This window comes from Rhipicephalus microplus, chromosome 7 (assembly GCF_043290135.1).
Source record: "Rhipicephalus microplus isolate Deutch F79 chromosome 7, USDA_Rmic, whole genome shotgun sequence".
NCBI lineage: Eukaryota > Metazoa > Arthropoda > Arachnida > Ixodida > Ixodidae > Rhipicephalus > Rhipicephalus microplus.
In genome coordinates, this window is record NC_134706.1 from 74,106,580 (window position 1) to 74,113,591 (window position 7,012).

A 7,012-nucleotide genomic window follows, 5' to 3' on the forward strand; every position below is an offset into this window, starting at 1 on the left:
GGCTGTCGTAAGGGAAGAACTGCAGAAAATACACATGACTCAAGCTCATCCAGCGATGTCCTCACTTGCCGACGTTGTGCGCGAAAAAGTGCGGCAAGCGGTTCTACAGCCACAACCTCAGGTACTACAGCGCGCACAACCGGAGCCTCCGCCTCAGTTGTCGTACGCGCAAGCTGTACGACGGGACCTCGGACGCATGAATCGGACGGTGCGACTGCTGTGATGCCTCCGACGTTTTCTCCGAGTACGCCGCTACCAATCCCGGAAGCAAGACCACGTAAGAGCGATGTATGGCGCACTGTAGACCGGCGGCCCCTTTGCTACCACTGCGGAGAAGCAGGTCACCTTTACCGGGCGTGCCAGTATCGTCGAGTGGGACTGCGTGGTTTTCCAGTCAATGCACCACGCCCACGGAACGGTGAACGGCCCTACGAAATCGAAGAGTACTTGTATTCACGCTATTCACCTCAAGACACGCAACAACGGGAGTCGCGTTCGACAGCACCGATGCGCTATCGGTCGCCGAGTCCTCGTCCGTCATCAAATCTCCGAAGATCACGTTCACCTAGCCCGCGGCGGGAAAACTAGAGCCAGCGACCTCTGGAGGTGAGGCCGCTGATATACTGACAACTGAAGACCCTCCATTGTTAGCCCGACAGGACGGTGGCAGTTACGCAACGACGGTCAAGTGCAGTAGTAGCGACGTTACCTCCGAGATATTAGTCATGATAGACGACGTCGAGGCCATTGCGCTAATAGACACTGGTGCACACTATTCCGTTGTCAGTAGTGCTCTCGCAAAGAAGCTTAAGAAGGTGATGACTGAGTGGACTGGACCTCAGATACGTACCGCTGGAGGGCACTTAGTTAGTCCCGGGGGGTTATGCACCGCAAGGAAAGGAATAAGAGGATTTGTGTATGTCGGCAGCTTTATTGTGCTTCCTGAGTGCTCGGGAACTGATTATAGGCATGGACTTTTTGCAAACAAACAATGGAGTCATTGGCTTGCAAGAGTCCCAGGTTTCGTTTTCTACGGAGAATGTCATCGCCTTCTGTCATGCGGAGAAACCAATCATTCTACCTCTCCGCATTGTGGACGAAGATGTAACCGTGCCGCCACGTTCCAGTGTGACCGTTCTTGTGAGGAGTGAAGTTCTTCGTGACTGTGACGGATTAGCTGACGGAAACATCAGACTGCTACTAGAAAAAGGACTATGTGTGGCAAGAGGCCTGGTGAGCCTTCGTGATGGATGTGCGTATGTCCTATTAACTAACTTTCAAAATTAGCTGCAGCATGTTGTGAAGAGAACATCCGTAGCATCGCTGCATGTGTACGTGCAAGTCTCAGGTGTTTGCACTCTTGATAAAGCTTCAGAGACAGTAGATAACGAACTCCAGTCAGTAGACATTGACAGAGAGCTCTCGTCATCACAGAAGCAACAGATTGCTGACCTCATCAGAGAGTTCGCCGAGTGCTTCTCCACCTCGTCGAAAGTCGGACGTACTCCCGTCGCAAAGCACCGTATCGTGGTCGAAGAATACGTGAGACCTGTGCATCAGCGCCCATACCGAGTAGCGCCAAAAGAAAGAGAAGCCATCAAGAACCAAGTTCAGGAAATGCTCAACGATGATGTAGTCCAGCCATCCAACAGTCCGTGGGCATCACCGGTAGTGCTAGTCAAAAAGAAGGACAACACTCTGCGGTTTTGCGTTGACTACAGAAAGCTGAACCAAGCCACAAAGCGTGATGTTTACCCACTTCCACGGATCGATGATGCCTTGGATAAGTTATGCAATGCTCACTTCTTTTCATCATTGGACTTAAAAAGTGGATATTGGCAGATCGAGGTGGACGAACGAGATGGCGAGAAGACGGCGTTTGTGACCCCAGACAGACTATGCAAGTTCAAAGTGCTCCCTTTCGGTTTGTGCTCTGCTCCCGCTACCTTCCAGAGGATGATGGGCACTGTGCTCTCCGGACTTGAGTGGCAATCGTGTCTCGTCTACCTCGATGATGTAGTGGTTTTTTCTTCTACCTTCCAGCAGCACATCCACCGACTGAGAACGGTACTGGATGCCATTCGGGTGGCAGCACTGACCAACAAACCGCAAAAGTGTCACTTTGGATTTCGTCAGCTCCGGTTCCTCGGGCACATAGTTAGTGCGGAAGGCGTCCGCCCAGACCCGGAAAAGATAGCAGCAGTTGAAAATTTTCCGAAACCGCAAGACAAAAAGGCCGTCAGACGATTCCTGGGACTATGTGCCTACTACAGACGCTTTGTTGAAAACTGTACCATTCTCTTCGCGGGAGGAACAAGAAGCGGCTTTCTCAGAGTTGCGACACCGTTTGCAGTCTCCTCCAATACTTGCCCATTTTGACGAAGAGGCCGATACAGACATACATACCGACGCGAGTAACGTTGGCCTCAGTGCAATCCTCGTTCAGTGGCACAATGGAGAAGAAAAGGTCATTGCTTACGCGAGCTGCACTCTATCAAATGCTGAGCCTCATTACTAAGCGACAGAGAAAGAGTGTCTCGCAGTTATATGGGCCATCAGCAAGTTTCGCCCATACCTCTACGGCAGACCGTTTGAGCAATCAGTGATCATCATTCATTGTGTTGGCTGCCAAACATCAAGGACCCTTCAGGAAGACTTGCTAGAGGGAGCCTGCGTCTGCAGGAACACGACATCACTGTGGTCTACAAGCCTGGTCTCAAGCACAATGACGCGGATTGCCTGTCTCGCGCACCTGTTGAGTATTCATCATCTGACCAAGAACAAGACATCCCATTTCTTGGAGTTCTGAATGTGTCGGAGATGGCTACGCCCGCTTATCCAATACTTGGACGGTCACCACATTGAGGTACCACGAGTTTTCGTCCGTGGTTTGACATCCTATGTCCTCCGGAACGACGTCCTATACAAGCGCAACTTCGTAAACACCGGTGAGACGTTTCTGCTTCTTGTACCATCATCAATGCGAGCAGAAATCCTGGAAGCGTGTCATGACGACCGATCGGCTGGTCCTATGGGTGGTAGCCGCACTTTGGCCAGAATTCGCCGGAAGTATTATTGGCCGAAATTAAGGGATTCGGTGCACCATTATGTTAAGTCATGCCGCAATTGCCAGAGACGTAAAATACCACCATCAAAACCAGCGGGTCTGTTGCAACCAATAGAGCCACCAAAAGGGCCATTTCAGCAAGTGGGAATGGATTTGCTTGGTCCATTTCCTCTCTCTTCATCGGGAAAGCGCTGGATTGTTGTAGCAACAGACTACATGACTCGATATGCTGAGACATCACCTCTCGCGAAAGGAACGGCGAACGAAGTAGCCCAGTTTTTCATCACTCAGATTGTGCTACGACATGGCGCACTACAGGTTGTCATTACAGACAAAGGAACAGCATTTACTGCTCGTTTGATGCAGTCTGTTATGAAGCTCACCCACACCGATCATAGAAGGACTACAGCATACCATCGGCAAACAAATGGATTACCCGAAAGGCTCATTAGAACTCTCGCCGACATGATCTCGATGTATGTGGACGTTGAGCACCAGACATGGGACAGTATTTTGCCTTATGCATTATTTGTGTAATATACCGCAGTACAAGGAACGACACACTTCACGCCATTTCAACTTGTTTATGGTCGGACGGTCACAACGACCTTAGACGCGATGTTACCTGTCAACGATTCGAATGAGAGTGACCCACACATCAGCGACTACATAGAAAGGGCAGAAGAGGCACGGAAATTGGCAAGACATCGTATCATTTTGCAACAAGGCTCCGATGTAAGTCGCTATAATCTGAAGCGGAGAGACGTACAGTAAAACCCCGGAGACAAAGTGTGCGTGTGGACGCCTATACGCGCCCCTGGCCTATCGGAAAAAGTGATGCGGTGCTATTTCGGCCCTTACAAAGTACTTCGCCAGTTAGGCACGCTAAACTACGAAGTAATTCCTGAAGGGCAAGTGTGCTCAACCCGACGCAGGAATCGCCCAGAAGTCGTACATGTAGTACGAATGAAACCGTACTACGAAAGGCACTGAACGAGACAACTGATAAATGTGCTCAAACATCAGATAAATACTCCTTTACAAAACTGTTCGACGTCAGCGTACGCATCGGGACGATGCGTTTCAGGAGGGGGACTAATGCCGCATGTTGTTAGGCACCTGCCGATGTCCTGCGCCGCTTCCTGCTGCTTTGAATTCTACCACGCCAACGGGCAAGCCAAACGCGCCAAGTATATAAACGCGCCATGCAACGCTGGCTGCACGTGTCACCACATCACGCGCTGGACAAGGAACGCTGGCGGTTTTTCGAGGAGCAGCTCAAGGCGAGACGCAGGAGAAGTTGACGAGGTTTTGACCAGTGAGCTCACAACCTTTGTGTATTTAGTTGACGGGCACAAGCTCGCCATTATTAAATAGCTGTTTTAGCTTCCGGCACTGTATTTGTTCGTTACAATATGAAGAAATGCCGAGGATTGTGGTCTGCACGTCTCCAACAGCATTAGGGAACTTCGACTAAAACGGTATTGTCCAGAGCACTGGTGCGTGCTCTATCTAGGCAGGCATCAGTAAATGGCTCCTATATCCTTCAACGAAATATTGTCTCACCACTTAGTGATGTGACCACTGACACGACCAACTGCACAAAAACCGCTTGTTTGCCGGGAGCGACCGAGTTCACGCCATGCACTAGCTTTATTCAGAACAACGCGAAGTTGGGTCAAAAGAGTTGTGTGCCTGTGTGTGTGTGTGTGTGTGTGTGTGTATGTGTGTGTGTGTTGTGTGTATGTGTGTGTGTGTGTGTGTGTCTGTGCTTGTGCGTGCGTGTTTGTGCGTGTGTGTGTGTGCTGAGCAAAGCTGTGGTGAATTTTGTCTTCCAAAGACCAGTTGTGACATGGAATTTGCAACGATATAATAAAATAGGAAACGAGGACACATAAGACGTTGTACGATGTAAATTCATGGAAGGTGATTGTGAGATTATATGGGGGTGGTTTGTTTCGCAGTTGGAGCGAATTATGGATTCAGCGGCTTGTCTCTCCACATCCACGTGCACATTTGCGATATGCAAAGAGATTTCAATACTCTAAACATATTTTAGGTACTGATAAACTTGATATGTGCACACAAGTGCTGGATCTTCGTCACCCTTTTCCCAGGGAAATAAAATTCGCGCGTTATTTCATTTGCTGACAGTACATGAAGGATCATCTCAAAGCAAATCAAAAGTACAGATAGCGATAATGAAGTAAACATACATTGGTGAACGGCACCTCGTGCAGTTTGTTACCCTACAGCTAAAAATGAACAAAAGAGTGTGATCGAGAGAAAGTGCGAAGTTAAGTTGTTCAAAAGTCATATTGCTACCTTCATGTAATGGGTCTGAGGGCAAGAGTGGCCCTCGCCGCGTAAAAAAAAAGAAGCTCGCACGTTCGTTCTCTGCTCGAGACTCAGACCCCATAAATGCGCATATAAAGAGCCAGCTGCTCAGTGATTCAGTAAAGAACCTAAAATTCGTATAGACTCGTAACAATTTAGAATTTTCCTTCAAGTATAGCAAAAAAATTGTATGACTTCATCAACTGGTTAGCTCTCAGGCAAGGCCCTTAAGATTCTTTCTTTGATTGAATGATTGATTGATTTATATGTGCAGTTTAATGCCCCTAATCCACCATATCATTACAAGACGCCGTAGTGAAAGGATCCGTAAATTTTGACCACCTGGGATTCATTAACGTGCACTCAAATCTTAGCACACGGGCCTACAGCATTTTCGCCTGTATCGAAAATGCAGCCGCCGCAGCCGCAATTCAATTTCGGGACCAGCGGGTCAGCAGCCGAAGACCTTAGACATTACACTATCGCGGTGGGGCAAGATTATTTCTTGGAGGCCTTATCGATTCATTTAGGTCGTATTGCAATTTTCATGAAGTAATGCCCGGTCTGATCGTAGACAGTAGTCCCATGCTCCTCACATTTTATTATTACGTGCCTTGCAGATAGGCGGGATTGGTGTGGACCTCAATTGCGGGCGAAATTCTCGGGACCTACTTGTGTCCTCCGTTGTTGTTATGTGGCACCGAAGCATTGCTATAGTCTAAACATATGTGAGACAAAAAATGTTTCAATAAATAGACTTCAAAATAAATGTAGGCCTAATATGAAGAAACATATCGCTGTTCCCGGTTCGGTTCCCACTTTTCGGGAGGAGTATTGATGAGTGTATCTTTACTAAAATGTGCGTAGACTCTGAAGCTGCTCAAGTAAACTTGTACTACAAATGCACTAGTCGAGCGCTATAAGTTCCATCAAATTACTTGTGTCAAACGATGTCTTGCGACGGACAATATGGCGGGTTTTATTACGACAGATTTAAAGAGCTCGTTTTGCAGAAATATTTTTGCCGCCGTCCTCGGTTGTGAGCGAAACATTGAGAACAATGCAAGTAAAATAAATAGTAAAACAATGCTCGGTCAGAGTGAAACCAAATAGGTCCGAGTTGGTATCCGAACCGGGGCATTTGCGTGGAAAGCGGCTGTTCTACCACACAGCTACGCCTCTGCTTGTGAATACAGTGAAAATAGCTTCCTCGGCTGAAAATGCAGTGAAAGTAGCTTTTACGCTTTATAAACACAGATGTCCTGTACACATGCTTCATGATTTGACATAAAATGTTGCAGTAATAATGCGCGGTGCAAGTTCTCATTGCCAGCGGGCGTGAAAAAATGCTATTATCATGTTAGCTTCGTGTTTTCAAGCCGGTCACCCACTACAAAAGATACGCACGCTACTGCTCATATTCCTTTAAGAGCACGTAGTGAGTGCATATCAAGTTCGAAAACGTTTCATTAAAAAGTGCTCCAACCACGCCCTTGGAATGAAGATCAATATCTCGTTTAACTCCTAAAGACAAAGGTCCCCTACTTTTTTTCTGCTTTTCAATTCACAGGCTTTTTGCATTTGCTCTCGAGTATATTGTGCACTCTA